This window comes from Aphelocoma coerulescens, chromosome 1 (assembly GCF_041296385.1).
Source record: "Aphelocoma coerulescens isolate FSJ_1873_10779 chromosome 1, UR_Acoe_1.0, whole genome shotgun sequence".
In the NCBI taxonomy this organism is placed as follows: Eukaryota; Metazoa; Chordata; class Aves; order Passeriformes; family Corvidae; genus Aphelocoma; species Aphelocoma coerulescens.
The window spans coordinates 9573220-9585124 of record NC_091013.1 but is presented as its reverse complement, the minus strand read 5'-3'; positions in this window follow the sequence as shown (position 1 = coordinate 9585124).

The following is an 11905-nucleotide window of genomic DNA, read 5'->3' as shown; positions in this document are numbered from 1 at the left end:
TTTGGGAATAGCCAGGAGATACAGAGGACATAAATGGACATTAGTAATCCTGACCTCCAGGTGCGGCTGGAGACACCTGGTGCGGGAAAAGATTGATAAGAGAACCAAAGAATGAGGACCAAATTAGCATTGAAGGCGATGAGCTCAATAACCAATAGGAGATCGAATACTAAGAATTTTGTAATTTAGAAGCAGTGAACAAGAATTTGTTTGGGTTTTTGTTAAAGAACCATTTGGAATGGAATGATTTCCACTGCACAACCTATGTGTGTATGAATGTGAAATTATTCCATTGCCAGAATAACATCCTGGCCAGAATAAAGTGATATCCGATTCTCTAACACTTAAAAGATGTTGGAGAACTTCTGCTTTTTCTGCAGTTTTGGTGACAGCTCCATGTCCAACAGCAGATCTGGGACTAGGGGTGTCCCTCACTGCTCTGTCTTGTCCCCGGGGCTCTTTAGTGGCTTCCCCAATGACACAGACAGTGGATCTAGCTCAGCACGTTTGCAGGGAAGCTGAGCAGGGCAGGGGCACCAATGAAGGAGGGGGTCACAGGGACCTGGACAAGCTTGGCAAGTGGGACCATGAAAACCTCACCAGTTTCAACAAGGCCAAGGGCCAGGTCCTGCATCTAGGTCGGGGCAATCCCCGAGTCCCGGATTCATCAAGGTCGGAAAAGACCTTCAAATGCCTCAGTTTAGGGCTGCCACCCCGGCCGCTGCCAGCACCTCCAGAAGCAGCGCTTGGTTGGGCCTCAGGGTTCTGCCGTGCCCGTCCCCACTTGCAGCAGGGCTGGCCCGAGCGGAGCACCCGCAGCCTTCTCCTCCGCCCCACAGCCCCTCTGGGCCCGCTGTCCGCCGCCGTGCGCGGGCTCCGGTGAGGAATGTCCCTGCAGCCTCGAGTGCCGGAGAAAGCCCAGGGCCAAGAGTCTCTGCCCTGCAGGCCCCGCCTGTTCAGGGCTGAGCAACAGCTGGAGCCCGGCACTTGCTGCTAGCAGCGGGGGCGAGCCCCGCGCTGGACGGCAAAGGGGGCTGGGGCTGAGGGCGATGGGCCGAGGCCCCTCCCGCTGTGTCCCGGGGCCAGAGCCCGGCCCGGGCTCGGTCCCTGCTGGCCCAAGGGCGCTGCCCAGGGCTCCCCGCCCGCCGGGGCCGGGCCGGCGCTGAGGGGCGGCCGCCGCCCGCTCCGGCCCCTTGTCCCGGCCCCCAGCTCGAGCAGGGCCACCCAGAGCTGCTCGTGCAGGACCACGGCCACACTGATGGCTTCTGAACATCTCATTGGGCTCTACAACGTCTCTGAGCAACCTGTTCCTGTTCTTGGTCACCCTCCCGGTGAAGAGCTGCTTTTCGTCCTGTTCAGAGGGAACCTCCCGTGTTTCAGTTTGTGCCCCTTGTGTCTTGTTGTGTCTCTTGGGCACCAGTGCAGCAACTGCAGAGAGCATTATTTTGTTCAGCCACAGCAAGGGAGAACGCTCAGCGAGGGTCAGGAAAAGTAGACTGTGTCAGACACTGGTGTCAGACTGGAGTGTCAGACTGGAGTGTCAGACTGGAGTGTCAGACTGGAGTCAACTGTGTCAGTGTGGCTAGAGAGCAGCGGGTTCACTGTGAGTTGGGGCACTGTAGTCTTCCACAATACTCTGTAAGCCAGTTTTAAATGAGAATAACAATAAATTGCTCTTTTACGACAGAAAAAGCTACTTGCTAAGGGAAATAATGCTGGATCTTTGCCATTTCTGAAAATTTAAGTGGTTAGAAGGTCAACCAGATAGTCTTCAATTTTAAAAACAATCCTTAAAAATAAGTGAAAAGTTTAACAAAAAAAATCTATTAAAATTGACTTTGTGTATCATATGCTTAAAATAAGCAGGAAATGTTACCAGTCACGTCTTCTCAGTTCAATTTTTAATGTAAATGCATACCTTTTACCAGATCAAATTTTATTGGCCAGAACTGAAGCCATGGGGTTGTAGGGACCCCCCACTGCTGAGAAGCCAGGGCTGAAGGGCCAACAGGATGCTGCTGGATGCACAGGTGGTGACTATCTTCTGCTTGATATCACTTTCTCCCCCTCCCCTCACTTTCCTATTCTCTCTCTACCTCATATTTTGTTATTAAATAAAATCTGTGTTACTGACTTTCACATGTGGTTTTGTTTGCACCTTAATTTGGCCAGAGGCCTTTCTCACTAATCGGATCTTAACAGGGGTATGAAGAATCCACATGTTGCAGTGCTTTTACCAACGTGCTTAAGGAACAGGCCACCCACCACAAGGGTCAGTGTTTGTAGCACACCCAAGTCTGTCTGTCTCAGTCTGTGAACCAGTGAAAGCTACAGTTGCAATAAAATTTTGAGACCCTGCTGAAATACATACCTTGGCTCAAATAATTCCTCCTGTGCTTAGCTGTGCCACAGTGAATGGCTTCAGGCTCCCAGAAGGAGCCATGCAATCTTCCTCATAAATGTTTCATCATTTTGGCCCCCAGTAGCTGAAGTTAATAATGTGAGTATTAAGGGTTTTGAATTCAAGTGTTTTAACTAAAAACTCAAACAAATGCCTGTTAGCTGTCTGCATCTGAGGGGACTGAAGACTGTAACCCAGTGTTACCCAAACAGCTCAGACAGTCCTAGCAGCTGCAGGTATGACAACAAATACTGGAAAATACATCCAGATTTGGTTTTGAATATGATAACAAGAAAACAATACTAGAAGCTTTCTGTGGATTTAACAGATCTTTATCTATATTTATCTTTATCTTTATCCAATGAAAATGTCTTTCCTGAAAGAAAGGTGAAATAAAATAAAGACAGGATAATTTGCAGTATAATCAGCTAAATGTCAGTAAGCAACAGGTATTGAACAAGCACTGTGTGACTCTCAAATAGCTGATTCTTTGCTCTGAAAATGGGCAGAAGAGAATGAATAATCCCAGGTAAATCTGTTAAGAAGCCCAAAGAAATCTCTTGTGGAAAAAAAGAAATGTAGCAACAAATTAGAAAAAAATATCAAAGAAGGGAACAGTCAGATGTGCTCAGATGCTGTGAGCTGGAGTTTCTCATCCATCTCCTGTGGATCATAAAATGTGGGGAATTTTTGATAGAAGAAATGAAAACTGTCAAACAGATGTTGGAAGCTAGGTCCTAAATGCACTTAAAATATTTACACAATATGTGAGGCTAATAAAGGTTGTAAAGTCTTAATATTTAGACCTGTTTAAAACATGTAGATCTCCAACTCCACTTGTTACGCAAATTTGTATTATTGTCAAAAAAGCAGAAATATTTCCAGTTGAATTGCCATTATTGCAAGAACTCAGTTCTCTAATTCAAATATTAAAAGTGAAGAAAAGCCCCATAGCAAATGTATTATGCTTTATCTGGTGTAGAACTGAGGTTCAAAATAGCTTCTAGGAGCATTAGTCCAATTGAATTTTTGAGGTCTGGGCTCCCAAATATCCTGTGCCTTTGTGTGTCAGCATATACCACCTTCTACAAAACATGCTGCCAAAATATGTAAGAAATGCAAGATGCTTTTAATAGTTCAGGTAAAAAATTCCTTTACTCCCAGTGGCTTAATTCTCCTGGACATAAACCTTACAATGTGATTTGCTATTGAAAGTAGTTATAAATTTCAAAGTTCCTCCAGCAACAGTCTACCATTCCCCAAATTAAGGACCATGCTGTATAAGAGAGGTGCTCTGTTAGCATTTCCATTTTGAGCAGAGTAAGCGATTGTGAAGGTATATTCATTTGGACTTGTCTGTGCTTCACAAAGTCCTCATTGGCCCATGTTACATTCTCTACATTGAAAATCATAATTATTTTTCAACAACCATCTCTTGTAAAAGAAAGAAAATACAATATTAAAGAGTCTGCATGAAGTTCATAGGTGGATTTATGCATTTATAATAAGAGGCTCTGGGTCTGTCCACACGGGCCTTTGCTGACCTATGCAAGAACCCTGTGCATCGCCCAGTGCAGCAAATCCTCTGTGAGCATGTACTGAGTGGGGAGGAAATGTATTACACATGTTAGAAATGGTGCAGTCTTGCCTCAGAGAACAGATTTGAGGAAAGGTCAATTAAACACAGTAAGGTACTTTGTAAATGGTGTTGTTCATTGTCTTGGTAAATTTTGGAGCATTACAATGAGAGTATGCCTTTGTTGTTAAGACCCCAACCAACTACATTCTTCAAAATTTCCATTTTCAAGTATCAGCAGTCTCATGTTTGACACAATGCTGTCCAACTTGCATCTCTTTTTATGTGGGAAAAGTAAATATTTGTGGTCTTGTACCTGGTTCAAAAGGAAAGCAAATGTAAGATTTATAATGGAACTCTCTTCATCTCAGATGTGTCTTTATTGAGCAGCTCTGAGACAGGACCTGAGTGAGAGCATGAAAGGATTAGTTCATGCATATGACCTCCTGTCTCCCTCCTGCCTCTTGTCTGCATGACTGCAAAGACTAAAAATGCTTTATCCTCTAAAACCAAGAGGAATTCCACAATCAAAAGCTTTACTCCCAAGTTTTCCTGTATTTTTTATTTGATACTTTCCCTTCATCTTGTCCATCAAAATTCTCACTGCTTCAGATTTAGTCATTTGTCCATTCATTAATATCTTCATTGCTATTTTATTAACCATTACAGAAACAAAGTAATTTAGCTAAATCCTTTGTTGAATTCCATAGGGCTGCTATGATATAAAAATGCAGAGAAATCACAATTCTTGCATATTCCACCTTTAACACAACACCAGAATTACACTGTTGATCAAATAACATAGTATATTCAGCAAAATTAGTATAAAAATTTGAGTCAGAAGCAACTTCACTTTTTCTGCTGGCCAAATAAGGCAAAGAAGTTTCGGTGTCAGTTTTAAACTGTCTTCTTCATGCCTGCCTGTCTCCAGCATTCTATGAAGAAAACCTCTAATTTGTTCTAAAATTATACTAAATAAACATCAAAGTTACTGAGATACAGTGCCTAAATACATAAAGGTCATTAGCCTCAATGAACCTCTCTTGCTCCAGCCATGGTGTCTTGTTGGACAAAATAAATCATAATTCAGGCACTGTGAGAGTTATGTCAGTTCATTTTTCCAGTAGGGGCCATTATTGCCCATTTATCCATATCTGTGATAAGTCTTTTCAGAACAAGAGTTATCTCCTCTTTTTGAGTTTTAAGGAACCATCTTAAAGCCATCTGGGCCAGCTCTTGGGCTCTGAACAGCCTTTTCTACTTCAGTGCACATGAGCAATTCCTCTCGGGTCTCAGCCTCACTCATGACATGTTTGGGAAACGTTAACTCTGTCCTGCAATTTTGTAGTAAAGTTTTTCAATCTCTTTATTGAGATAAATACAACTTAGAACAGAACGCTTGAGGTGTGTTTTTAGTGTCTCTCTCTGCTGTGCCTGCTGATCTTTGTGCTGACAGATGGAGTGCTTCTCAGTTCCTTTTCAAAACTGCAGTGTCAATGTTACAGTAGCTGTATACCCTTTCTTCTCCGAATTAATTTTCAGGAGTTTGATCTATAACCTGCTTTCCTCTGTTAAGCCTAAGTAATTTTAATTTCTGTGTTAATCTTATACATATGTAATATTCCCTCTGTATTCATGGATACTGTTGATCCTAATGATTTTTGACTGTAAATATATCTGAACAGAGACATCATCCTGACCTGCAAATACCATCCAGACTACCTAGCCCGTAGAGTTTGCTTTTACTAAGAAAGAAATGAACATCAAAATCATAGTCCGTCTTCACTCTTGACTGTTTCTGGCATTCCTTCTTTACTCTTCAGCCCATCCTCCAGGTTTTTCCTAACAAGCTTATAACTTCTTTTTGCCTGCAAGAACCAGCAAAACCCACGTAATTTTTTTTTTTTTACCTTCTGTCTTATCAAGGAAATAGATTTAATCCCGTATTTTTTCACTCATGCCACAGGTCCTTTGAACATGATGCTTCTTTCTTTCAGTCAAAGGGAGCACTTTCCACTTCTGCTGGAATCCTTGTTGGAACTGCAGCCATTTACAACTTATTTATGCAAAACTTATTGACAAACCAATAATTGCAATTATTTTATTCATCTCGCACTTGCCTTGTGCAGTGCATTTGCAATGCACTTGCAAAATACACTTGGATTTTCTATGAGAACAGTAATAGACTGCAGTGTAAAATTCTGTATCTTAAATCCCCTTTTAATGTGATTCCTGGTAATACTATTATTTCAAGGGACATATTTTAAAGTTTTGAGTCACAGTTCTCTGATTTATTCCTTTATCAGCATGGAGTAGATAAACCGAAAACGGCAGAATTACTCTGTAACAACATAAATTTAGGAGAATTAATAATTAGTCTTTGACTAATGGTAGGAAATAAAAAGATACCACTGAAATGTGTTCATTCTACATTCATGAAGTAACAAACAATATTTAGATTATTAGGCACAAGAATTAGCACTGTGTCTTGCAAACACATTTTGCCTTGCTCTGTGTTACTTTCTGTGTCCCTGTCCACCCTTGTTCTGTGTTTTCTGGTCCAGAATTACCTCTGCATGTTCACCTCTGACCCCTCCCAACCTCACTTCCATGGGGATGTTAAGGGTTTGTATCTATCTGCACTTTAAATCCCCTGAGAGATCAGATTGGCTGAATCATGATGGTACAAAGCCACGTGCTGAAAATAACCTGAGAAATGCTTAGGAAAACAAACATCATATATTAATACTAAACCCAGACATATTTGATAAACTGTGAATGTGGGAAACATTTGTGCTTCATTTCTAGAGCACTGGTTCCATTAACATAGATATTGAACTTTAAAAAACAGATTCTGAAAACAACCTGCAGCAATACTACTAGAAAATCAGGTAGTATAGTTACATGTGTACACTGAGATAACAGTTAAAAACACCCCAAAACCTTAATAATTTTTTTCTGATGGAAGAGGTTGTCATTGTTTATTTTCTTTTCAAAATTGACTCCTACACAAAAGACATGATTTTAAATGCTTTTATCAGGCCTTCTGAATTAATAGAAATGTGTACTACCTAACACAATTAGTATTTTTTCATTTATCTGCCTTGCTATTAATTCTTGATTATGATGGAAAACTAAGGATTGACTGGCTGCACTGGAATTTTAGAAAATCATTAATCATAATATATGTTATGTGAGTTATTTGCAACATCCAGTACAAAAGAAAAAAAAAAAGGTTTCCTGAGTCTTGAAAATGATGGCATGTAAATTAATATTTTACTCCCTTTGAAGGTGTAGGGTAAATATTCTTGCAAGCATAATATTGCAATGTTAGCACTAAATGGTAGCATGTGTCAAAGAACTGTACCCTGCACACTTCTCACTTTTCCTTCTCATCCTGTCCAACTGCTTCTTTTCTTCCCTATACATTTCTTTATGATTTTCTTCACTCCAGGATTCACTTCCAATCTAAAACCCCCCCCGCCACATTTACAGTAAAATGCAGAAGCAAAATTCTCTTTTCAGTGCACAGGAGTAATTGGCTAGCAGCACCTTATGTCAGCACGAGCACTTTTGACACTCTCCTCTATTAATTTCCAATCTCCCTGATGTAGGTCAATGGTATCTGTGCTGCCCTTTAGCCAATATTAGCAGAATCTGTCCTTACTTGTGTTTCACATTTGCTGGTTAGTTGTTTGCTAATCATTTCTTCACTCCCTGTTGGGCACAAGTCTATTTTGTCTATCTTCATAACGATTTTTAGTCGAGGACTACATAAGGAATGGATAGAGCATAGGTTCTGAACATGGTTTAGGATTTAAGGAGTGCAAATAACATGGACAAAGTACATTAATGCTGGGCAAAACATAACACAAAGAACATATTTTGCAATAGTCTGGTATTATTGCTGATGACATTAAGCTCCCTTTAGGTAAAAAGAAAAAATGTTTAGGATGATGCCATGTCTGCAACAATCTGTTTAGGCCAAGAGAAGTGAAATACTGCTGGACTTCCATTGGAGGACAAATCCCTTCTTTCGGGGGATAGATAATTTTACTGAGTTATAGGGAATGAAGCTTCATTCCAGAATGTATTGTAGGAAAAAAAAAAAATAGGAGACCCCATACAATGAGCTTGCATACTGATGACAAGAGATATCATCATGTTGATAGTCATGATAGAAAAAAAAGCCACAGAAGTAAAAAAATAGCCAGTGATTTCCATAGGGATAATAAAGGTAAAGAACTGAAAAAAGTGATAGGTTTGTTCTATGAAAAAAAAAAATGGTCTATTTATAAAAATTCAGAAATAAATTCTGAGTTGCCAAAATTCACTGCATGGAATCTTCATCCTGAAATTTTACTAAAGGAAAATTGGAAGAGGAATTGCCTCTGAAATTTAAAAAAGGTTGCAGGGAGGAAGGGAAGAGAGACAGAAAAAGACAGTCATGGGGAGAGGAAATATGAAAGAGGAAGGGAAAAATATACAAAGACAATTATGAAACATAAAATGAAAAAAGCTTTTAAAAAATAATCTTTTAACCTTTCTGGACATTTCGGAAAGAGTGAGACTGGATAGCTTTTGAATATAAAATTATGATTCATTTTTGCAGTTCTCCAGGGAAACTGTTCTGATACTATGGTCTTCTTACATTCAAAGGACAACTGTCAAGAGAAGCTCTTTACTTTTAGTATGAGCAGACATATATTATGTAGATCTGAGAAGTTAATTTTGTACAAAGCCAGCATCTCATTGTACTGCATGAGCCATAGGGCTTTTCACAGGATTGCATTATTAACAAAATAACCCATTTCCTATAAGAGTAGTGACCTTTTTTTTGTCTTCTAGCTAGCTAGCAAATGTTCTCAGCTATCCAATCATCCATTTTGACTCCCATAGATTCCCTATTGGCAGTGACCAACATCTGACCACTGTTAAGTTTTTTTGATGCTTAGTAGCTCCCTTTTCCTCACAGTTGTTTGAATTGTCTTTATTACTGGTGGTCTGACTGGGAGCCGTGTGGCCCGAGGTGCTGCTGTTGCTCAGGACTGACTTTATGCTCATTTTAGTGATATTACTTCTTTTCAGCTTAGAAAGCATCCCTATTCAACTAAAGACTATAATGCCCTCACCTTAGGAATTATGATTTCTATGGAAGGATTTAGAGTAGACAAGAGGGAGCGTTAGAAAGCCATGGTTGTGCTGAGCTGCTGATCCCTCAGAGCAGCCAGCTGCACAACTCCAGGCACTTGGCTCCCAGGAACTGCACTGGCTGCTCAGCAGCACTGCCTCCCTCACACACTTTATGCTACTATACTGGTAAAGGGTGAGTAAAAGCATTGGATGGGCAAAAATTGTGAAAGTGAAATGAGAATGGCCTTTACAGTGGTCACATTACTCCGAGCTGAGAAGTAGGGTGTTTGTTGTGGCCCAGCAGTACCACTGAGCTGCCTGGAAGTCAATCATCTTCCCCACAGATATCCTGCAGAGGCTGAAGTTGAAAAATAGGAAAAACCTATTAGCAAAAGATTAGCAAAATGCATTTTGCAACTAATGCTATAAGGCAGTGTAAGAAATGTTTCTGTGCCTGACACAATGAAATGGTTGACCAGAAGTTGCTGTTGTAGCCAGTCACAAGCCAAGCCAAGATCTTCTCAGAAGCTCAAAGCCACCTTTCCAAGAAATAAGAATGAAAAAAAATGGCGCCATATTCCCCACATTTTTAAGATCTCTAGAACCCAACCTGGGTTTCTGGTAGATATGCTCATTTATTTCCCTACATATACTTTCCAAATAGGACCAAGAATGTTATGAAAGAGTGCTCTTAACAGCATTTTTCCTAAAACCAGAGCTAGTAAGCACTAGAAATCTCATGTGAAAAATCTGTCTCTGAAAGCTTTCCAGCTCATTCCTCCAGATTCAAATTACTTGGATGGTCTTCACATAGTCATCTAAGCTTTCAGCTGTTTATCCAAAGCAAACAGAAATTATGAAAATTCTGAAGTTGCCCATTGCTACTTGCATGATACAAGCACATGTGGCTAATCATTGCCCCATTTAGCATCACTCTGGTCAATTCCCACAAGAAATTTTATTCTTGACATGGTTTAGGAGCATTTAATCTGATCTGACAATGTTCAGTCCACTTACCAAGTCCTTGAATATTTATTTTGATTTGCTTTAGTAATGTGTCCACTGCTTTCTGATTAAGACATCAGTATTATATGTGACCTACATAGTTCCTCTTCCTTTTGCATTTCAAGATCTAGTTTTCCACAGAGCATCTGACAGTTCTATCTTAAACAGATCAAACACTATAGTAGTTGTTCCTGGCAAATGCTGTTAGAAGAAACATTTGGGATTTAGTGCACTGCAATGGCTGTTTTTTTCGAATTACTTCAGCGATTTATACACTGAAAATTAGATGTAATCTAGCATATTAATCATTTTCCAATAATACTTTCATTTGGATTTTAGCAGACTAAAGAGTGTTAAGCAAAAATAGGTGTAGAATTCAGAATGTTAATTCTGATGGCTAAGATCTATGAACTAAGGATTGTTTTCATAATCAGTTTTCTGCTTTGAAATCCTTAAAGCTCATCATATACAGTTCATGGAAAGCCTGAACCAGACACGTGGTTCCACTCAAGTTAGCAAAATTACTGATCTTCCAGTACAAGCATCCCTTTCTGATGCTAATCTCAGTAGACATAAATCCTTAATGGCAAAAGCCCAGTTGGTGAAATATAATGTATATCCTTTAACCTTTGCAATAAAGACATAACTGAAGCATTACAATCGGAATAGAGCAGAGTTCATAACTTAATCTATTAGTGCACGACTACAGAATTTAATTTTTAAACAATGTAGCTATCTGAGAGCTCATGTTCTCACTGAGATCTGCTCTTCAGTGCAAGGGCAAACAGCAATGTAGTACACCAGGAAGGAACATGTTGTTGTCCAATTTAATTAGAACTAAAGCTGGTCAACAACTCTGTTGGCACCCAAAGAATAAAAATTAACATTACTGAACCTTCCAAGCCCTTTGTGGCCTTCTGTGCACTCCATAATTTAAACACATACACATACACAGCTTTTTTGCCCTTGTGGGTGTGGTGCTGATTAAAAGAGGTAAACTCAAGAGCCAAATCCATTGAGCTTGGCTTTTCTACTGAACAGGATTAAAGAGGTTAATCTGTGCCTGCAGTCGATGACAGGCTTGTTAGGAGAAAAATCCAATGATGCTAACCCTTCAAAAAGCTGCTTATTAACTGCATTGATGACTGACTTCTCATTAAAGATTACTATTACTGTCTTTCCTAGCATTTCCCCCTTGACCTGAATAGTTAGTGAGTTTTTAGAACTTCCACAGTTTTTCCCACAAAGAGAAGAAAGAGATCCTATATATTTCATCCATTGAATAGTATATATATTCAAAAAAGTGCAAATAATCTCCAGCTTTCCTCAACAAATAAAAAAGAATCAAAAAGTCATGAGGAAATGCATTAGCTCACTATCTCTCTACTGAAGTCACTGCCTTTTCAGCTTGCTCTTCGTCCCTCTACAAATGATCTCCAACCAACTACGTCAACTTTTATGAAAGCACTCTTACAATAATACACCAGATCGAAAATTCTTGGATGGGTCCATGCCACAAATACTTAATTCCCCCTGAGAATACCTTTGTTTGATGCATGGGACATACCCAGCCTTGGCATGTACCTACCAGCGGTGTTTGCCTGTGAAGGCTTCACAGGTACCCACTTCAGAGTCAAATACACCCATTCTCCCACCAGCTCATAGAAAAAGTATATTTCTTTCCCTTAATTAGCATTTCTAAGGTTCCCTTACTTAGCATTTCTAAGGATGATGAGTGTAAAGAAAGGAATATAGACCAGACTGAGGAAGTCTTCATCAGCAGGGAACAC